Source organism: Macrotis lagotis, chromosome 1 (genome assembly GCF_037893015.1).
Source record: "Macrotis lagotis isolate mMagLag1 chromosome 1, bilby.v1.9.chrom.fasta, whole genome shotgun sequence".
Classification (NCBI taxonomy): domain Eukaryota; kingdom Metazoa; phylum Chordata; class Mammalia; order Peramelemorphia; family Peramelidae; genus Macrotis; species Macrotis lagotis.
Genome location: NC_133658.1, coordinates 728729481 through 728753313, shown reverse-complemented (window position 1 = coordinate 728753313; position 23833 = coordinate 728729481). Strand labels below are relative to the sequence as shown.

Below are 23833 nucleotides of genomic sequence, written 5' to 3'. Positions count from 1 at the left end.
GTCACTAAACATTCACAGAAGGATCAGAAAGAGGCCTTTGTGAAGGTTTAAGATGAAAGCTGGATGGCTCAGTGGACAGTGTGTTGTCCCCAAAGTCAGGAGGACCTGAGTTCAGATGTGACCTTACATACTTACAAGCTGTGTGACCCTGGCTAAATTACTTAAACGTGGTGGCTAGAATAGGAATTGCAGAAGCAACTCTGCCCTCTTTAGTAAAATATTATATTGGATAATGATTTTGCCTGAAGTCCTTGGACTAAGCAAAATGAGAAACTTTAACAGTATTTCTTTACCAAGTATATTAGAAACAAATTTATTCTAAGCATAGTGTCTTAGAGAAACAGTTTTTCTGTGCCTTTGAAAATAATTCTGACACAAGATATATTATAATTACAATTTATAGGATTCAAGAACTTATTGCAGACACACTTGTAAATGATCAGAGTTTTTAAATTTGGGTTTTTTTTTTACACAGAGGAAAGGAAAAGGATTTTCCAAGGACCTACAAATGGTAATAACTTTTGTTTCTTCCTTCTTCTGACTTTTCACTTAAACCATGGAAGTTGGTATCTCTCTGTTCTCTCCTCATTCTTTACTCAGTATCTCAGAGATATTGAATTTAGAGATTGGAGATATTTAGAACTCCCTCATTTTACAGTTGAGGAAACTGCTACCCAGAGAGATTAGGGGATTTGCCCAGGTCACTTACTGATAAGTTTCTGAGCCTCATTTCTAAGTCCAATATCCTATCTAATCCCACGTCCAACATCCTGTCTAACTCCAAGCCCAACATCCTATCAACCACATCACATCCCTCTACCTCTCAAAAATGGACACATGTTGGAAGAGCTCCAGAAGAGCTCAAGATAATCATAAAGACTGTTGTTTTCCCTAGGTCATCATGGTTGCTCTTCAGATGAAATAAATCCACTACTTGTGTTGCTCAGACAACACAGAAATATAGGGATTCTTCTCAGTTTCTCTGCTTTAGGCTTTTTTTTTTGCATAGGGCCTGGTTTTTCCACAAAGGTCCATGAAACTTCTAGGTTTCTGGTGACCTCTCCAGATGACAAAGTATTGTCACAAGTAGTATGTCTTGTTTCCCTCCTCTAGGCCCTGCTTCAGCATCCCTCTGGCTGTGGGAGTCTTGCTACATGTTTGAAGGGTATATGTCTCTGAGGAACAATAGCTACTCAAGGTACCACTAGATGGTGCTGCGAGCCCTGACCTGTCATCTTGAGCAAGTGTGCAGGTATGAACTGGGCCTGGCTGCTCTAGGCCCTTTGGAATGTGCAGATGGGACAAAGTCTCCCTTCCCTGACACATCCTAGCTTTCTCTTTTAGACTGAGATAGTAATAACTATAACAACTCACAAATAGCTTATAGCTTGGCTCCTATCCCCATGAGATTTCTTTCCCAACTTTATCTGAAAAGAAAGGATAACTCTTAGGTAGAGTACTATGGAAATGAAGTGAACCTAGTTCAAGTTTAGAGCAATTCCTGGACAATGTGTAATTTCAACTGTCCTAGATTCTTTTAAACTAATAATGTAAACTTTCAAACTGCCAAGTGGTAGTGTCTAACCATATCTAGTAACATCTGAAATGCATCTTTTTCCTCAAACCTAGTAAAAGTCTTCTACAGTTGGTGTTTCCTAGGTATTACTTGTCCTTCATTCTCAAAGAGGACCATGACATCAGAAAGGTAATGCCATGACTTGCAAGTTTGAATTGGATTTAAGTGAGGGAAGGCTGTGCAAAGTCACCAGCCTTATTCTCTCCTCTGAAACTATCTGGAGATGGCCTAGGATATAGTGGGAGACCTTGGTCTTTTTAAGCTAAGGTCTTTCCCAGGCCTCATTTTGACTCCTCACTAAAAGTTTTCTACAATTGGTGTTTCCCTAGGTGTTGCTTGTCCTTCTTTCTTGAAGAGATCCATGGCATCAAGACTTGCAAGTTGAATTGGATTTAAGTGAGGTGCTGTGCAAAGTCACCAGCTTTACTTGCTTCTCTGGAGCCATCTAGGTCCAGTGGCCAGATATCAAGAAGACTAGAGATGACCTAGCATGCAGTGGAAGACTGACTTTTTTAAGCTAAGGTCTTTCCCAGGTCTCACCTTGACTTCCCCTTTAAGTTTTTTGTAATTGGTATTTCTTACCTTTTTAAGAAAGCCTTTTTCAGTGTCTTCTTTTCAAGTTCCATGGTGAAAGTCAGAAGCCACCTTGTACTCAAACCCAAAGCTTCAGCAGGGTAGAGTGTATTTGGAGACTCTACCATCAATTGATATTTCTTGGGGAACAGGTTTTCATGCTTCCCTTCTACCATATACCATATACCATAGTTCTCTAAGCTGGTATTTACTTTTGCAACTGATCACAAGGAGGATGATAGGTTTAGAGTTAAGGATGATCTTAGAAGACATCTAGTCCCACCCCTTTATTTTATAGTTGAGGACCCAAAGTCACATAGCAGTAAGTGGTAAGGTCAGGATTCAAGCCCTTATAAATATTTAATAAAATATTACATTATATTTTAGGGGAAGGGGTATCCTATACTCATTAATAAAATTGGTAGGAAGCAAATTATACTGGTAGGAGATAGGAATAGAAAGAGATTATCTGAGAGAATCAGGAAAGGTTTCATAAAATAGGTGACATCCATCAGACTTTGAAGAAAGGAAAGAACTTCAAAAGGTGGGACATAGAAGGTTCTAGGTATTGGGGGTGGGTGAGATATTGTGCAATATGAGTTTAGACACAGAGATAGGAAAGAGCAGGATATGATTATGGGAAAGAAAGTTTGAATCCAAGATTCCCCATTCTAATGGGGATCCTAATGATCCTAAGCCTTCTTAATAGTCAAATAGGCAAGAGAATGAGCATTTATTTAGCACCTATTATGTACAGTGTACTGTGCTAAGCACTTTCCAAATAATAGCTCATTTGATACTCAAACAACCTGGGGAGGATAGGGAAACTGAGGTAGCAGTTAAATGACATGTCCAGGGTCACACTGGTAATACATGTCTGAGGCTGAATTTGAACTCAAGTCTTCCAGATTTCAGGCCCAGGGCTCTATCCACTATAACAATGAGCAGCTCTAATTACAAGATACCTACCTGATAGGCTATTAACATTCTCCTAGTTCTTTCCTGGACCATATATAAAACCTTTTCTTTGTGGTCTCTCCAAAAGGACTAAAGGGAGAAGCTGCTGTAAATCTGAGCCTCAGTTTTTTCATCTCTATGGAGTCCCCCCCCCCCCCCCCCGCCCCTCTGGTTCAGGGGATGGTATTTTGAGTAATTATAGTAATACAAATAGGTCTTGTGCCCTCATCTATTCTCTGCCAACATAATAGGAGATAATAGGTTAGAGAGTCGATGTCTTCCATGGGTCATTAGATTTCAGGCAGTCTGTGTACTTGGATGGGGAAAAATTAACATCCTTTATCCAATTTAATTAATTTCCTTGTAATCTGAGATTTGAGAAGGGCTCTAGATTTCACCAGATTATCAAAGGGGACTATGATTCTAAAAAATTAAGAATCCTTATACTATGATTTCTTTTGGTCTCAGCTGCTCCTATGGATTCAACATCTGTGTAAATGAATCTAAAATCTTCATATTTAATACTCTTAATCATCCAGGACTGATGGCAGAAAAAAGGAGCTTCAAGGAGGGTTGTAAGCCAGGTACATAAGTACTTTAAAAAGTTGAGACATGGGGTGGCTAGGTGGCAAAGTGGATAGAGCATGGGCCCTGGAGTCAGGAGTACTTGAGTTCAAATCTGGTCCCAGGCACTTAATAATTACCTAGCTGTGTGGCCTTGGGCAAGCCACCTAACCCCATTTGCCTTGCAAAAATAAAAAATAAAAAAAATAAAAAGTTGAGACAATGAGGCAGATGAAGGTCAGCAGATGAAAGCAATAAGGGTGGTTCAAGAAACTCGTATATTCCCTGAAAGAGGAAAAATAATGGAGATATGTTGGTATAAGAAGAATAGTCTAGAAGTAGGAGGAGGCAATTAGGTGGATAGAGTGCTGGGTCAGTTCAAATCTGCCCTCAGATATTTGCTAGCTGTGTGACCCTGGGCAAGTCACTTAACTTCAGTTTACCTTAATTAACTGGAGAAGGAAATGGCAGTATCTTTGCCAAGAAAACCCCATAAATAATATCGGTGTGCTATGATTCCCAAGGTCACAAAGGAACATCTATAGGAAGGGGAAAGAAGAAAAGAGGAAGGGAATAAGCAATTATACTGTACTTTCTACTATATTTCAAATACTCAGTTAAGAGCTTAACAAACTTGAGGTAAGTGATGCTGGGGAGTAAGAGTCTGCCTATCCCTTTTCCTGGTACCGTAAGTAGCTTTGTGGGGGTAGAGAAATACAAGGACAGCAGTGGAGAGGGCTGCAAGTAATGTATTATCTTCAAGGGAGATCCAGTTTTCAGTTAGACTTGGCTTCCAGTTTTGCTTTTGCCACTTAAGCTGTGACTTTTGTGCAAATCATTTAATGTCTCTGGTTTCCTTCACTTTCCTCTTCTATAGATGCTGGGGCTTGACTAGATGATGTCTAAAATTTCTTCTAGAATTCATCTTTCTGAGGTCCTATTGAGAATGATGTTCTCTTCCTAGATAGTAGCCAAGGGCAAGACAGCAACGGCAAAATTACCTGGGTATCACTGTCCACAAATCTCAACCATAGGATAAAGTGGTGAGTCTAGGTGGAAAGAGTGCAGGGATGGAACTAAAGGACCTGCTCAGTCAACAGGAATTCATTAAATACTTACTATAGACTTTGTATGAAGTGCTGGGAATGCAAACATAAGTGAAAAGACATTCCCTGCACTCAAGGAGTTTACATTCTAAAGTGGGAGCTGAAAGGTGAGGGAAGGGAGTAGAGAGAAGATAACTGAGAAAGGTCATGGTAGGAAAAAAGACACCTGAGGTTAGAGCAGAGTCCTTCAAGGAGGAAAGATGAATTGAACAGGAATAACCTGGACACTTTCCTTAGAAGGCAGCTAGATAGCACAGAGGATAGAGCATTAGCCCTGGAATCAGGAGGACCTAAGTTCAAATCCAGCTTCAGACACTTGATAATTACACAGTTATGTGACTTTGGGTAAGTTACTTAACCCCACTGCCTTGCCAAAAAAAAAAATGGAATTCTGGGAGGAACTGACCAATCAGAGGAAGAAGTCTCAGGAGATAGAGTGATGGTCCAGGGTGAGAGGAGACTTGCACAATAATGGAGAAAAAAGTCTGGAGATAACTCTGTGGTCTAAATCATTTAACTTTTGGACCTTCAAATTATTCACCTTTAAGAAGACAAGGTTGGATTCTAAGCCTTCTAAAATCCTTCTAAGCTCCAAAGTTTGGATTCCTTTTTTTTTTTAACTCATCATTTTTTAGTGTATGAGTTCCTATCTGCAAATTCTTTAAAGTTAAAAAAAATTTTAATAAACTTAATCTTGAAATGCCACTGATCAAAGATATATTGATTGGATATTCTAAAGCTCAAAAATGATTACATTTTCAAGTTTATGAATGTATCAAACAACAAGCATTTACTGTATACAGCACATATCTCCTCAAAGACCTTAGACTCTATTGGGGAAAACAACTTGTACTCCTATAAGCATTTGCAAAGTTAATATAAGCTCATTCTGAGGTGAGATGGATAAACTCTAACAATGGGAATCAGGAAAATCTTTTCTTAGAGGGAAGGGCTTTAGTAGAAGCTAGGAATTCTAAAGCAAAAATCTCAGGAGGGAATGTGTTCCAAGTATCAAAGATTAACTGTAAAAAAGGAATAGGAATGGAGGTGACATTATATAAGTGAAAAATAAGGAGGTCAGTTTAGCTGGATTGTAGAGTTTGTGAAGGGGAGTAATGTGTGATCAGCCTGGTTGACAAAAAGGAAATATTAATCCAAGTACAATTATTTTGTTGAGCTGTTTTTCTGTTCAGTTTTCATAATTGTGCATTTGGGATTTTCTTGGCAGAGATACTGGAGTGGTTTACCATTTCCTTCTCCAGGTCATTTTACAGATGAGGAAACTAAGGCAGAGTTAAGTGACTTATCCAGGATCATATAGCTAGTAAGTTATGAGACTGGGTTTGAATGAATCTTCTTGATTCCAAGCCCAGTGTCTTATTCACTGCACCACCTGGCTTACCTATTCTTTTTTTATTTTTTTTTTAGGTTTTTTTTTTTTTGCAAGACAAACGGGGGTTAAGTGGCTTGCCCAAGGCCACACAGCTAGGTAATTATTAAGTGTCTGAGACCAGATTTGAACCCAGGTACTCCTGACTCCAGGGCCGGTGCTTTATCCACTGTGCCACCTAGCTGCCCCTGGCTTACCTATTCTAAAACACTTGCTTTACTTTCGGGAAGTCATACTCACTGTCCTCCTCCTTCCTTCCCTGTGAAACAAATAATAGGGTATAGAAAGGAAAACTAAAGCAGTTAGCCTAAGGTGTCACGAGAAAGCCCATCAAAAAACATGATTAAAATGTGACACAATTTACTGATGATGATGTGACAGGTTACTATCACATTTTCAATATACACATTAAGTAAATAAAGAGGGGGGGTATTCGGTATCTGCTGTGTTTTTGTATATAATAGAATCAGATTTCACTATGGGCTATACTTCTGAGGGCAGGAATGCCTTTAGGCTGGCATATTCATTTAGCATATGACTCATTCAATCTGGAAACATAACAGAAATGTCTACCAACTAATGAATTGTGAAAGAACCACAACATTTCTCCCCCTCGGGTTTCCACCTACGACATTGTCACAAAATAACATTAATGTCATGAAACCTAGTTAGAATGAGAAAGAATGTTAGTAACTAGAATACGGTCTGCCTTCCTAATCTAACCAGTAGCATTTGATCAAATTCTTTTGAGGCTATATTATTGGAGATTGTCAGAATGCAGAAGTCTGTTACAAGAAAATCAATTTTTTTCCTACTGAAATTAGCATTTGTTATTTCATTCCTAATTTCTTTAATGGTCACATGGAAGAGCAAAAGCAACTCTGCACCATAAATATCACAGCTGATGGAACTGGAACTCTGTTGAATTTAAACTGCAATAGTGAAAAAAAACCTAATAATAATAATAATAATAATAATACATATATATATAAAAGAAATAAAATATTGTTCCACTAGATCCAGAAAGATTACACTAGATCAAAGTAAAGAATATATTAGCTTTTCTCCTTTCTGCTCATCTTAATTAGCTATTTAGAAGTTTAGACTGAAATTTCTAACACCAAAAATCCTAGTCCTGTGAAGTCTGGGGGAAATTATCTATTTTAACTATTTGATTTTACAAAATAAGAAACCTGAACCCAGGGCGGAGCGATGTGGTTCGTTTAAGGTCATATAGACTACTCCTACAAAGCCTTGATATTCCATTTTGTCTTTGACTCCATCTTTCACCTGGCCCAGTGGAAGGGATGCTGAATTTGGAGTCAAGAGACTAGAGTTCAAAACTTGCCTCTGGGGCAGTTTGGTGGCACAGTAGATAAGAGCACCAGCCCTGGAGTCAGGAGGACCTGAGTTCAAATTTGTCCCCAGACATTTGATACTTAGCAGCTGTGTGATCCTGGGCAAGTCACTTAACCCCACTTGCCTCTCCCTAAAATCAATTTGCCTCTGTCACTTGCTTTTTGTGTGTTCTTGGACAAATCATTTAACTTCTCAGAACCTCACTTTCTTTATTCAGTCATAGCCTTATCCAACTCTCTGTGACCCCCTTTCATGTTTTCATGGCAAAGATACTGGAGTGGTTTGCCATTTCCTTTTCCAGTTCATTTTACAGATGAGGAAACTGAGATAACAGGGTTAAGTGACTTGCTCAGAGTCACACAACTTCCTGCTCCCTGCCCACCACCCCCTTCAAATAATGCTGATTTACAGGATTGGCCTTTTACGTATAATCAGGGAATCTGTTTTTTGGAAAAGATTAAGTCTTTTTTGTTTTCTGCAGTTCATTTGCCAAAAGATTGAGGAAGAAATAGTTCTGAGCCCATTGCAAGCTAAAATCCTCTTCTACCTTAGGGATTTAGAATACCTATGGAAATGACTAGAGTCAAAGTTAAAATGTGTGAAGAAAAGATGGACCATTTCAAGCATGGCCTGCTGGGCTGTCAGCACCTGGGCAGGGTCACCATGGGTGGGGGCCAGGGTCCAAGCCCAGTGGTCAGAGGGCAATTGCCTGGGATTTTTCTCTCTCTCTTTTTTTTTTTTTCAGTTCATAGATGGCATGTTAACAAATACATTCAGGGTCAAGCTAATGTTTTTGTAACAGGGTCTTGGAGCCTCATTCAAGGAGTATGTCCAGTGGACTTTACCTTGTCACAGCCCTAATGGAAAAGGCTAGAGAGCCTACTTCTGGGGCAGTGTGATGACCTGATACTAAGGGCCTTGTTGTTTGCAATCATTTTGCTATGGGAATGAATCACCTTTTGAGTGATGGATGAGCCAGAACTGAGAATGCAATAAGAAGGTACTTAATAGATAAGGGATTTACTCTTTTTTGAATGACTTCATTTCAGTGAAAAGATCTGTTGTGTAAGCCTCTGGATGGGAAGAAAACTTGGGTTTTCCTCATATGTGACTGATATGTGGCCAGTGAATATACTCTTTGCCTATTTGATTTTGTGTTTTCCCTGTTTCAGAGGGGGACAGGTACCTGGAGAGCTTCAAAAAGCCAAAATGATAAGCCACCTAAGGTCCAGGAGCTGGAGCCAATGCCAAAATTTGCTACCTCAAAGCATTAGGGTAGCTCTTAGGAGCAGGAGTCATGCCCAGTAGTTCTTTATCCTTCATTCTTGAAGAGGACCAATGACATCTTGAGAGTAGTCTTGACTTTTTGAATGAATTAGATTTAAGCAAAACAGAACTGTGCAAAGCATTAGCTTCACTCTCCCCTGTAAAGTCATTGAAGTCCAGTGGCAAAACAAAGGTTTAGATGACTGGTTTGACCCAAGATGCAGTAGAAGCTGAAATGTCAAATTACCTAGTTGTGATGCTGATTTCAGAAGTGAATTTGGTAGAGTAAATGCTTTGTAGGTTTTACTTTAAGCCTGAACCTGCTTTCCCCAGGAACAAAAAGGGACCTAAGGGAGAGTATACCCTCAGGTGTTAGAGGAGGGGAAGAAAAGTCTGTATTTTCATACTTTTCAGTAAGTATCCTTTGTAAAATTTAATTGATGTCAGTTGCTTAAATGATACTAGGGAACATAATCAATTTATATTGGGGAGAACACATAAGAATAGAGGCTCAAGCTGATAGCTTTTGAAAAATCAGCATTGACTCCTAAAGAGTCGCCTTAAGAACCTGAGGGGGTGATGAAGTCTTGATCTGGGATACTTGACTCATCAGAGTGAACAGAATTCACTGAAAAGAACTACATTTATCCCTTCTACATCCTAACTTTGCCCATTGTGGTTTTGATATATTATGAATTAGCATAAGAAATTAAATGGGGAATTTTGGGGGAGTTTTGTGAAAGCTCTAGATGACACAGTAAAAGTTTAGAAACTCAAAAGCATAAAATATATATATATATAAAACATTGTATATTATCAGCTCAAATTGTATAATAAACACCTCATAAAAGCAAAAGAAAAAAAATCAGGACTTCTTTAACATGAATTTTTTTTTACCTGATTTAAGTATCTTTATTTTTAAGGAGACAATTTTTCATATATCTCACTATACTCCAATTCTCCCACTCAGGAGAGTATATATCCATCTATGACAGTAAACACTTTCTTATCATTGTTCTGCTTGGGAGACCCATTGTTGTTTACTCAGTTAAGAAGAAACTGCAGCAAGAACTCTTTGATGCTTCAGGTTTCAAGAGTGGTGAAATAGGCAGCTTAGGATAAAAACTGGCTTTATTCTTTTTTTAAAACACATGAGCTTAGGGCCATCTCCAAGTTGATAACTGCATGCACTAGAGTTTTTGTGATGATACTCCCTATTCTGGTACCAGCTTCTAGGTGGGAACACTACAAGATTCTTTTACTGTGTTGGAAATGAAATGCTAGAGAGTTAACAATGAATTTGTTTTATATTAATATGTTCCCTAGTAAATAGTAACATATTAGGAGAGGGTATTTTTTAGGGAGCAAAGTATTACTAGCCAGAATTATAATAACAAAGAAATATTATCAATATTTCATAGCATACATAGAAACCAATTGCAGAGCTGGGATTTGGATTTAGAAGACTTGAATTCTGGATTTTCCACCCGTCAGCTATGTGATCTTTTACAAGTAATTTAATATGTCTGAACCTTCTCTCATCTAAAAAAAATTAGGGTTAATATCTGTCTGGCCTACCTCACAGAATTTAGTGAAAATGAAATAATATAATATAAAAGTAACCTACAATTCATTGTCAAAGTGCTAGGGTCACAACAAACTAGGTTCATTCATATAAACTATTCAATATTACCATTATGGCTTATTTTGCCCATAAGACTGGGTCTTCCTAGGAACATCTGAATACGAATTATGTCTTTGAAGCTCAAGTCTTCTGCAAGCCATTGAGGTTATCAAGCTATTAGCTCTATAAGGGTTATTAAAAGGTAAACAAGTAACAGGGGTCTTCTTTCCCTTTGCTCTGATACATATTGCTTTTGTCCTGTTTAGTGGCAACTATGGCTATCACCTTCTACCTTGTCTTGATCTTGAAGCAGCCAACTTGAACGAAGGACTTCATACCACATACTTTTCATTGCTCCATTAATTAACAGCCAACATTTTTGTCTTGTGAGTGCTCCCCCCCTTCGTTTCCTAGAAGCTTCTTCCTAGAGTGGTTTTCTAATGAACAAGCATGTCTCCTTGGGTTCTCTTCTAGCCTATACATGTAAAATAAAATTGCTCAGAACCTACTCAGTTTCTTTCAGTAAGAATCCTTGCATTTTACAAAGTAATTTGTAATCAGAAGGCACTGAATTACAGTTATTATTATTATTGGCTTCCTACTTTATCAATTTTCTAAGATCAATATTTAATATGTAGAGTTTACTGAGAATGAAAGATGCTTATTTCCTTAAATGAAGAAAATGGTAGCAAATCAAAATGCATTTGGTCACTTATCATATAAACTTAAATAAAAAGTGAGAGAAAAGAATGGCAATAAACATTTTTGTTGTTGCCATGTAAACTAGTCCAACAGGTGTTAGGAAACAGATGTGCACCAAGCTCATTAGTAGTCGAGCAGAAAAATTCACAAAGTACAGAGAATATTTCCCCTCCATGGGTGACTGGCTTCTGAAGAAAACATGTGGCTTTTTCATCATCAGAATTTTTCATTATCCAAAGCAGAGGTTGGCAAACTATGAGCCTTAGGGCAAATCTGCCTACGGCTTGTTTTCCTTTGGCCTATATCCTAAGAATGCCCTCAATGCCAGATCTTTGTTTTAGGTAATGAAATTTTTTGATGATGACAAAGGACATAGTAGACTTACATAACTCTATACCTTGAAAGGATTAGAATTTATAGAAATGCTCTAAGGTTTGCAAAGTCCCTTATATATATGAACTTATTTGATTCTTGGGGGGTAGATATTATTATGAAATCCTTTGTATAGATGAGGAAACTGAGGCTGAGAGAGATAAGGTAACTTGCTCATGGTCACACAGCTAGAAAGGGTCTCAGATCAGGTCTTTTTTTGACTTCAAGTTTAGAGCTCTTTTGTTGATATTGCTCAGTCTTGTATGATTCTTCTACCCAAGGGATCATACTGGCATATAAGGAAAAAATAACTATGGTGGTTTCCCATTTCTTTCTCTAGTGGATTAAGATGATCAAAGCTTGAGTGATTTGCTCAAGGTCTCAAGGCTAGTGAATGTTTGAGACCAGGTTTGAACTCAGGTCTTCCTGACTCCAGGTCCAGTGCTCAATAGAGCACTGAGGCATCTAGCTATCCCAGAATTCTTACTCCTTTATTTAAAAAAAACACAGAAAAATTAAATATGAAACCAAGGGAACATAAAAGATTAAGTCAGAGATAGAATTTGAACACAAACCCTTTGACTTGAGACAGAGCTCCTTCCATTGTATCCTCATCCTCCAGTCTGATGTCTCCCTCTGGTAATAAACATCTTATTTCCTGTTTTTTTAGGAAGTTCAGTATTTCTCAGGATCATATTTATAATCATCTACCTTCCGATGCTTAAGGAACACCCTTGTAGGAATCCTGAGAGGATTGTGAAATGATAGCATTCAGAAGGACCTCTTCCTCTTAGGTCTTTCTGAATTTTGGAAAAGACAAAGTATATTTTCTTAGGAGATTCCTAATATTTCTTTTTTTTTCCTTCAAGGCAATGGGGTTAAGTGGCTTGCCCAAGGCCACACGGCTAGGTAATTATTAAGTGTATGAGGTCGGATTTGAACCCAGGTACTCCTGACTCCAAGGCTGTTGCTCTATTCACTGTGCCAGCTAGCTGCCCAATTCCTAATATTTCTAATCAATATTTTAATAAGACTTATACTCTTAGAAGAGGAAATAAAGGAAATCATTATTTTTGTGAAGAATTGTAGTACCTAGAATACTGTAACTTTTTAAAATTTGCAACTCAAAGTTGAATTTCATTCAAATAAGCTACAAAACCTTTATTATAAAGATATAACATATAAGCTTAACCAGTTGGCAGAGAGTTCATAAGACACTTTAGATGGAAATATCTAGTATTTTAGAAATTCTGGCTACCTGTTTTCTTAATAGACTTCAAAATTGTTAAGATTCGGGGAACCAACCTGTAAGAAGCTCCTGCTACTGATAACAGGGATTACCAAGAGTCCCCAGATTTTCTGAGGGCATCTGAGGAGGCTTCTTTGCAAAGAGACTTTAAGGCTTAAGCAAACTCAGGACAAAGAGAATTAGCAAAAGATTGATGGACTGATCAATTAAAATCACAAGGTGGGACAGCTTTTATAGATAACTTTAAGATTAGTTATCTGAATAGGACCACTGCAGAAAAGAGGTGAGGCCCTTAACATCTCAGTTCATCCCCAAGGTATTGGCCTGTAGGGGTATGTGACAAAGAGCAGGTGGTACCTAAACTGCACACTTGGTGTTTTCTTCCTACCAGAGGAAACACCATTTGATAAGCTGGGCTGGGAATGATAGTTATCTGAGTCAACATAACAGCAGGAAGGAAAGAGGGAAGTAAGCAAAGGAAAAAAAAAAGAATGAAGGCCAGGAACTGGGCTGTAGGAAATGTGAAGCCTGAGGAGGCTATCTTCTTTTCAACCGTACCTCTCCATCCACCTAACTCATTCAAATTCTATAAAAGTTTGGTATTTTGGCTTCTTTCAGAAGTAGCCGTATTATTCCCCTCTATTTCCTCCAACACTAGTATGATCTGAAAGTCCCAGATGATTTTTGTGCCTCTCAAGGAGGCTCTGGCCAACCCTCCCAGAGTTTAATGAAATTAATGAACTTAAGGCAAAAAGCCATTTCAGACCTTGAGTAGCCACATTTACATATGAAAGAAAGAGGCTAGAATTTTGGCGGAGGAGCCACTGAGACTATAAAAGTAAATTGCCTAGATGTTTTTTCTATGGCACTCATTCACTTGGGTAAATGGGACTGATTGTTTACAAACAAGAGAATTTACTTACCTATGTAGTTTGCTGTCTACTAGAAAGTCTGGTGAGTAGAAAGACTTTGGTGGAAGGGGAACTCTGTCCTTAGAGAGCCCCTTATTCTTCTTTGAGATCAAAACTAGGGGAAAGGAAGAAATTTTTTTCTCAGAAGGCTGGCTAACTTGTTTCCTCCATCCAGGTGCTTCTGCTACAAAATGCCACGGCTGAAGGAGGAGTAGCAAAGGCAGAGAGAATTCCCCTTCTCTACCTTCGGTCTTCCAAACTCAAAAGGGTGAGTGCAAATTCCTCCAGAGGTCAGTCCTTTCTGTTGACTTCTTTTTTTTTTTTTTAGATTTTTTTCAAGGCAATGGGGGTTAAGAGGCTTGCCCAAGGCCATACAGCTAAGTAATTATTAATTGTTAAGTCTGTTGACTTCTTGACTCTCCTCTCACCTATCTCATAGATGGAATCTTCTTGCTTTTTATCTAGGTCAAAAGGGCTATGCCTGATCCTTTCATGCAGTCATTTAAGGTTGCCTAAAATTCCATTAATTACCTTCTTTTGATCAAAACCCTATTACTTCATCAGATTGATTAGAGACTATTTCTCTGCAGCCTTTGACATTGTTGATCTTGTCCTTGATACTCTCTTCAATACAATCAATGGCAAACAATCCACACTCTTATGTTATCATGTGAACAAATTTTTCATGCTTTATTATTGGTTTATTTAGGAAAATTTAGTTAGGGATTTTCCCTGAATGATGTAGTCCTCTACAATCTTCTTCCTTTTCCATTCAGAGCAAAAATCATTTCTGTGCCATCCCTTGAAAATGGTTTTGACACAGCCTCTCTCCCTCACAGTGGATTACAGGATGCTAGTTATCCTTTATCTGAGAATGTTTTACTCTCCATAGAATCAATAGAATTATGGTTTTAGAATGAACTTCTGAGGCTATCCAATGCAACTCACCTGAATCAGGAATCCCATCTACAATTTCGGACAAATGGTCATTCAGCTTTGTTTAGAGCATCTCCAGTGGTAGGTAGGTAGCTCACATTTCCCAAAGAACTGGCAAGATTTTGGAATAGCTTTAATTATTATTGTTATTTTGGGGAGATAATCAAGGCCAAATGACCTGCCCAAGGTCATACAACTAATTAGGTGTCTAAGGTGGAATTTGAACCAGGTCCTCCTGACTCCAGGCCTGGTATTTTATCCATTGTACCACTTATTTAACTAGCTTGCTCAAAAATTAACATTGATCTAATGACCAAATCTAATCAATAACTTTTTCTCAATTCTCATTCTCCTTGACTTTTCTGCAGCTTTAGATGTTGTTAATCACTTTCTTGTCATTGATATTTTTCTTTCGCTTTTTGGGTTACTGTTCTCTTCTGGTTTTCTTCCTGTCTATCTTCTGTCTCCTTTGATTCTCTTTCAGATTATACACTTTCTTTAACCATACTTGTCCCTTTGGGTTCTATTCTGGGTCCTTTTCTCCTTATACACTATTTTACTGTGTGATCTTATCAACTTACATAGATTTGATATTCATCTCTCTACTCTTGATTCTCAACTCTACTTACCCGGTCCTAACCTCTATTGATCTTCAATCTTACATCTCCAACTGCTTTCAGTCATCTTGAATCGGATGTCCAATAAACACTTTAACTTAACATGTGCAAAAACTAAACTTTCATCTTTTCTCCTAAACCCTTTCCCTTCCTTTTCTTTTTCTTTTTAAGGTTTTTGCAAGGCAGTGGGGTTAAGTGGCTTGTCCAAGTCCACACGGCTAGGTAATTAAGCGTCTGAGGTTGGATTTGAACTCAGGTATTCCTGACTCCAGGGCCGGTGATCTATCCACTGTGCCACCTAGCCGCCCCGTTTTCTTTTTCTTTTTAAGGTTTAACCCTTTCCCTTCCAAATTTCCTTATTACTGTCAAGGGCAGCATCATTTTCCCAGTCCTTGAGGCTCTTTACTGGGGAGTCATCCTAGATCTCTTCATTTCTCTCATTATTCTCCCCCCCCCCCCCCATATCCAATCTGTTGCCTGTTGCCAGTGATGTTACCTTTGCAACATCTCTTGAATATACTCCCTTCTCTCCTCTGATGCTGCCACCACTCTCCTGGAGGCCCTCATCATTTCACTCCTGGATTTTTGTAATAACCTGTTGATGAGTCTGCCTGCCTAAATCTCTCTCCACATGAATCCTCCATTTATCTACCAAACTGATTTTCCTAAAGCACACGTGTCACCTCCTTCCCTCAACCCCAAATCAATAAACATCTAACATCAAATACAAAATCCTCTCTTGGCATCTAATGTCCTTTATAACCTAGGTCCCCCAACTTTTTAGGCTTATATCTTATTTGCTGTTCCCTGATGTTCTTTAACCCAGTGACACCTGCCTTCTTGTTGTCTATTGGCTTTAGGTACTTTCTCTGACTGGTCTCCCAGGTCTGGAATGCTATTGACCTTCCCTGGCTTTTTTCAAGCTAAAGAGCTAAAATGATTCTTAGTTCCAATATTTTTACTCTATGAATCATTTTTCATTTTTTCCTGTATATAGAATGTTTGTGTATATATATATATATATATATATATATATATATATACATATATGCATATATATATATTTGCTTGTTGTCTCCCCCCATCAGATTGTAAACTCCTCCAGTGAAGGAACTGTTTTTTTCCTTTCTTTGTATCCTCAGAATTTAAAACAGTGCCTGGTAAATAGAAGATACTTAATAAATACTTGTTGATAAACTGATTGATTATTGGTCATATGATCATAGATTTGGAACTTCAAGGCTTAGAGGTTGATTAGTTCAACCCCCTTAATTTTAAAAATGGGAAAACTGAATCTCAGAGAGCTTTGCCCAATATTAGACAGGTACCGTTGCTGGAGTTTGAATTTGGGCCCTCTTCTTCCTTCAAATCTGGTGCTTTTTTAAGATCTCTGAAAGGAAGAACAAAGAGCTATAGGCTCAAGGTTAGTCTATATATCTGGTGGTGCATTTCTGAGGAAGAATATCAAATAAAGAGGGATTAGATTTACTCTACCTCACCCTCCCTATCTGACTTTTACAGTATATAAAGCCTTGGACATATGGTTAGGAGTACCTGAGTTCAAACACAGCCAAAGATTCTTAGTGGATACCTTCTGTCTGCCTCACTTTCCCTACCTGTAAAATGGGGATGAAGAGAGTGGCTAAGTGGCACTTCCAGAGTTCAAATTTGACCAGTCAGATACTTCCTAGCTGGCAAGTTACTTAACCCTCAGTTTCCTCATCTATAAAATTACTTAACCTTGGGCAAGTTACTTAACCCTCAGTTTCCTCATCTATAAATTGAGGCAGAAATGGCACAAACGTCAGAAGGAACATCAGTAGGATCAGTTGCTACATAAAAAAGAACTGTACAAACTGTACTATTTCTTTCTTTTCCTGACCCCCCCCCCCCCATATATGACACTATCCCCAAAGTACATATAGAATCCAGGAAAAAAATGGGCTTTATCCTAGATAGCACAGGTGGTAAAAGAATAACTCAAGCTCTTTTCTCCTATATTTCTGGAGTACTCAATTAATTCTTCTCATTTACAGGGAAATTGTGTCATTCTGTCCTCATCTCCTGATGGAACCACTGCCATTAACTGATGAACATTGGACCCCAGTGGGAGGATAGAAAATCCAAAACACTCTAAACCTTTCAAAACTCCCAATGTCCTTCTTTGGCTAAAGGGGCAGGGAGAAAGGAGATCTGGACATGACCGGAAATCTAGGGTTCTCTACCCTCTCACCTTTCACCCCTAGTGAATGCACTGGAAAACACACGCCCCAGATTTTGGAAATCAATCACTTCTCTATGTTTGGCAATTTATAAGTAATGTCTTTGTCATTACCTGGAGAAGGCATTTTAGCACTCTAATGACCTTGATAGATTTAGACAGTTCCTCACCTCCTAGTTATCTAGGTTAAAATGGGGCGGGGTGGTTTTGACTCCACACTTGTACTTGGCTCTTCATTCTTCCTAACTCTCCTACATCCAATGACTACTTTAAATCTTGTGAATCTACCTCTGCACCATCTGTCTCCAATCACATCCCTGACACTTTTTTTCCTGACTCTTATCCTCAGGACCTTGGGTTATTGGGGGAAAAAAATGAAAAAAAAACCCCATCACCTAATTGGTCTTCCTGTCTCCAATTCCTCCCTGTTCCATTCTGTTCTCCCCATATTTGACAAATTGATATTCCTAAAGCACAAGTTGGAACATGTTGGTCTCTTGCTTAAGGAGCTCCAGTGGTACCTAATTGCCCTTAGATAAAATGCAAACACTTCAGGCTACTCAAGAACCTTCATCAATTGACTAATCTACCTTTCCAGGTTAATTGCACATGACTCTGCTTCATGAACCCTAATGTTCTAGTTAAACCTGCTTCTTTGTAGTTCCTCATACACCACATTTATTACCCATTTTTGTTCCTTTTCATAGATTATTTTTCCTTCATCACCTCTTCCTCTTAGAATCCTTAATGCTTTTTAAGGCTAATCTCAGGTGTCACTTCCTACTGAGGCCTTTCCCCATTCCCTCAGGTGTTAGTACTCTCCCTTTGGCCTACCCCAAGATATGTCCATCCTTCCCCCTCTTTCCACCCTCCAGTAATTTGCAAGTTCTTTGTATATAGTTTATATTTACTTATCTGTGGCACTGGCATGTAAAGGCCACACAGAATTAAGTGCTTTCAAAAGCTTATTGAATGAATAAATTTACAGCCTCATTTGGTAGAACTAGAAACAATGGGTAGCAGTTTCAGAGAGGCAGTTTACACATCAATATTTGGAATAGAATCCATTCATAGAATAAAAAACTTTCTAAGGTCTTTGAGTAGATTGTTTTGGGAAAGAGTTCCCCACTAGTGGAGACTAGATGACCTCTTTCTTATCAGGATGTTGTAGAAGAAAATTTGATTTATTTATTTCAGATACCTTCTAACTGAGATTCTGTGGTTCAAGGAACAAATTCCATCAACTTCACAAATCATTTTAATGTCTTCCCTATGTATGTGGTGTGGGGTTTAAGAACTAGGAGTAAAGGAGATCACATATTGTCTAGTAATTCCCCTGAGTGAATACTCACCCAGATTAAAAAAAAAATCCAACCTCTTTTTACTGGTGGCCCAGTTCCTTGAGGCATTTCTCTAAGACTAATTATTGCTAGATATTCTGAAGTCTCTTGGGAGACTTTCACCTAGGAAGCACACTGCATGAAGTTCCCAGAAGCTCTCTCCTATTCCCCCCCCCCCCACTCTTAGAAGCCTCAGGTTGTTTTTTTTTTAAATAAGGTTTTTGCCAGGTAAACAGGGGTTTAGTGTCTTGCCCGAGGCCACACAGCTAGGTAAGTGTCTGAGGTTGAATTTGAACTCAAGTACTCCTGACTCCAGCGCCAGTACTCTATCCACTGCACCACCTAGCTGTCCCAACCTCAGGTTGAGAGCATACTCTATTAATTTTTCCTGAAAACCTTGACTCTAGAATATTTAAGGGGTGGGTGGGTGTGTTCTAACCTAGAAGAATGGAACTCTGATTCTTACACCTTTCATTGCACTGGGTATAAAATTAGGCAGGCAGTGTATGTACAGAACTCTGGTTTTTCTTACCCAAAAAAGGCTTGGCATTTGCTGCACGGCAAGACTTGTTGTCCATTGTTTTTCCCAAGTCTTTGGCCAGAGAGAGAGAGAAAGCTGTGCACCTTGGGCAGTACTGATTCTCAAGGTAATGCTTTGTATATCTTTTGGATGCTGCGGGTTAGGCTTGGTGTTTGCCTGGAATATTCTTAGGTATTGAGTAATATCAGGCTGATAGAATATACAACCTAATTAGGTTTCCTAATTAGGAATCTGCTCAGGATGCAATAAAGGAAGAAAAGAATCCCAGATGAGAGGAAGAAAATAGGACCTTGAAAGTAGGGATGATGGAAGTGGAACCTCTATCCTTCAGCATCCAGTGGGCTCTAATCCAATCCAATTAATTCTGATCCAACAACTATTTGTTAAACACTTTCTAAGTGTGATAAACATGTTGCTTATAACCTCAACCCTTAGTACAGTGTTTCATATATGTTCTGGAATTGTTTTTCAGGCCTTTCCTGAAACCCCATTTAGGTTTTCTTGGCAAAGATACTGGAGTGATTTGTCATTTCCTTCTCCAGCTGATTTTACTGATGAAAAGCTGAAGCAAAGTTAAGTGACCTATCCAGGGTCTACTATACAACCCATAGCTACTAAATGTTTGAGGACAAATTTGCATTTAGGAAGATGAGTCTTCAACACTCTATCTAGCTGCCCTTGGGAGATGTTCTATGTACTACTTGTCTGAAAAAGAGTAAATGTTTCAATTATCTTAAATTGAATCTGTATAGTATGGATCAATAAACTTGATTTTGATTCCTGGGATAATTCTAGAATGGATTAAATGAATGATCAATTTCAAGAAAAACAAGAATGAAAATCCATGTTCACAGAAAATCTAATACAAAACCAAACCAAAAAAAACTCAGAAGAAAAACAACTGCCCAACAAGAGCTTGTCATGTTAGAGTGAACTCAATTTTCTTTTTGACAGAGTTACAAAAGACCAGTAGATTAGACATTATTTACCTAGGTTTTTGAAAAATATTTGACAAATTCTTTCCTACTTGAAGACAACAGAACATCAAGCCTGAAATAAGGGAGATTTGAGTTCACAATATGCCTCAGATACTAACTGTGTGACCCTGGGCAAGTCACCTATCTCTGTTGCCCTTAGTTTCTTCAACTCTAAGAAGAACTGGAGAAAGAAACAACAACTCCAATATCTTTACTAAGAAAACCTCAGATGGAGTTGTGAAGTTGAACACTATTGAAATTACTAAACAATCATATTCATGTAGACAAGATGGAGAGACATAGGCTAGTTAGTAATGCAGTTAAGTGGATTCAGATTTGGTTGAATGGCTGGACTCACTCAAAAGTTGATGTTATATTGGAAATTGGCCTCCCCAGTTCATCCGATCAGACATGTACTCTGGTTAAACCACACTCAGCTCTTAAAATGTTTAATTCTGGGCACTTTATTGAAACATGAACCAAACATCCAGGAAAAAGAAACCACCAGTAGATAGGTACTTAAAGTTAAAGGTCTAAGGATCATTTAAGGGACTTGGGTATGTTTAGTTTAGTACTGAGTGGAGGAGAGACTTCCATAGGGAAGATGTGTGCTGTTTGTCCAGAGTTAAGGCATAAAACTAGGGATCATGAGTGAAAGTTACAAAGTTGCAAATCTAGCCTTGGTGTTAGGAAAAACTTTCTAATTAGCAGAACTGTCCAAAAGTAGAATGGGTTGTTTTGGGAGAGAATGGTTTCCCCCTCATTGGAGATCTTTTAGCAAAAACCAAATGATCACTGGTTAGGTATATTTTAGAGGAGATTCTTGTTTATGTAAGTTTGAATTAGATGATCTTTGAAGTCTCTTCCAACTATGAGATTCTGTGATTTTGAATGGAGAAAAAGGGAGGATGTGAGTAATACTGTGGTGGTAGAATTAATAGGACTTGGTAATTGATTGGATGGGGATGGGGGAAGTTAAGGAGAGGAAAGAATAAAATATAACCCCAAAGCTTTGAAATTACAATGACAATAGAATCAATTTTCATCAAAAGAATCACTAACAGAAAAAGGTATGTTATGGGAACAGGGGGAAAACGATGAGTTTAGTTTGAGATATGTTTAACCTGGACAGAACATAAGATTATCACCTTCCTTATTCTAGTCATTTTCAATACTTTTATTAATGCAACTTTATAACTGTTTGAGGGTCGTCATATTCCACTCATTTCATTCATCTTAAGATTTTAGTCCACTAAATACCTAGGATATCTTGAATGCTTAGGAGCTGTTTCTTCCCTATTTTATATTTGGGTAATTGATTTCTTTTTTTTTTTTAAACCCAAGTGTAGGACTTTACAAACTCTCCTTGTTAAATTTAATCTTGTTAACTGTAGTCTCTTTGTTCTAGTCCTTGGAGATATTTTTGATCTCAGTTTTGTTATCCAGCTATACTTCCTTGCTTTGTGTATGTTCAGATTTGATGATGCCATCCATGCAAGCCACGCCATCCTACAATTGAAAGATTGAATGGAATTAGCTTTTCTAGAAAGCACACTTCTTATTTTATACATTGGTTTCAGGTTTCAATTACTATATTTGCCCCCTCAATTGGTAAAGTTTTGATAAAGACCTACCCTTGACCTGCTTCTATCAATTTATTAACTAGTGCTCTTTGGAGCTAGTCAGATAATCAATTCTGTACCCAAACAACTGTATAAGCCATCTAGCCTATATCTTTCCATCCTGTCCCCAAGGATATCATGAAAGACTTTGTCAAATAATACTGCTATTGCTGAAATGTACAGACACATTCTATTCCCAATTCTCTTCTAGTTTAGCAACACTGTAAAGAAAGAGATATTGATTTGGTGAGGAGGAAAGCTCCCTAACAATTAGAACTATCTCAAAGTGGAATTAGCTGCCTCAGAAATGTAATGGTTTCCCTCTTTCTGAGCAAAGGGTATATTAAAACAGGGGAGTCTTCCTCCCCTCCCCCTCCCCCAGGTATATATATATTATACTAGTGGCCTCTCAGGTCCTTTTCCAAGTCTTCAGATTCTGTGGTTCTGAGATCTTGGAAAGAAAAAATATAAATGAGTATGCCCTGACTAATAACATCAAATCTAGACCATACTCATATTTTCTTCTACAAAGAGGATTTGGAATAAGGTACACTCTATATTTGGACAATACAGTAATTTTCGCACATGAAGGGCAGCTTTACTTTTTGAAGCCTTGCAAACAGAGAGTAGGAGTGAGAAGAATTCTGAGACATTGAGCTATTTCCATCCTTTTGTTTGAACGAGTACGCTAATAAAGCAAGTAATAAGTGAGTCAACTTCTCATTCTTCAACCATTTTACTTGTGAATTTCCAGATGTTAGTGAACATTTTAGGCGCTGCACATCTGCTTTCAATCATGATTGGCCTCTTGTGTAACTCCCACTCCTAGGAAACTTTCTCACTTTGAATTCCATGTTTTATTTGTGATAGCTTAATGTTCAGAAAGCAATTTCAGTAAGTGCTTTACTTAATCAGTTTGCATCCACATATAGACATCTGGGACTCCACTTTCACAGCCCTTCATGACATGGACTTCCATAAATCTTTGTTTTTCTAGAAAGCATACTTCCGATTTTGTGCATAGCTTTCATGTTTCAATCACTGTATTAAGTTGATCTATTCTTTCCTGTGTCAGGGGACAGGGGAGAAATGAGCAACTATTACTACTTTTGCATATTAAAAGAGGTTTATTTTGTATTCTCTGTCTTTTTTTTTTTTAAGGTTTTTTGCAAGGCAAATGGGGTTAAGTGGCTTGCCCAAGGCCACACAACTAGGTAATTATTAAGTGTCTGAGACCGGATTTGAACCCAGGTACTCCTGACTCCAAGGCCGGTGCTTTATCCACTACGCCCCCTATTTTGTACTCTCAATAAAGATATTAGGCAGATTTTTTTGTGATATTTCTGAGAGGACATTTTTACCATTACACAGTAAATTTGAAACAAGTGGAGAATGCAAGATTCTACTGTGTTTTTCCTAAAAAAGCATCCATTTCAGAAGAATAAAATATTGCCTATAGGATCCACCACCAAGTTATTTCACATGTATATGTCAAAATTATGTGCATAATTCCTTCTTTGTATATAAAGAAATCTGTAATAAGAGATGTGATCTTGCTATAAGACTCTTTCCCCCTTGCAATCAGTATCAGACAAGGTATAAAACAGGCAGATATATGTTTATCAAAGACATTTCCCATTTCTATGAAGGAGATCCCATCTGAACAGATACAAATTACAGATGATCAAATTCTCCAGCTGATTCTATCTGTGGATGGCATTGACAAGCTAATAGTGTCAATGCTAGGGCCGTTTCAGAACCTCATCTTTTTGAAAAAAATTTATTAGCAATGGACAATTAAATGACTTACCCAAGGTCATACAACAAGGCAATTATTAAGTGTCTGAGGCTCCTTCTCAGGGCCTTCTAACTCCAGGGTGGGTGCTCTTTCCACTGAGCCAACCTAGCTGCCCCAGAACCTCCTCATCTT

General features: G+C 38.2%; 1 long non-coding RNA gene across 2 annotated transcripts in view; it reads left to right on the top strand.

The window, feature by feature from the left end:
- Positions 1-23833, top strand: part of LOC141523749 (uncharacterized) — a 124854-nt gene that overhangs the window by 34839 nt on the left and 66182 nt on the right. For both annotated transcript variants that reach the window (XR_012478578.1, XR_012478577.1), the window contains exon 4: positions 13825-13917. This is a non-coding gene — a long non-coding RNA (uncharacterized LOC141523749). The remainder of the gene's footprint in view (positions 1-13824; positions 13918-23833) is intronic.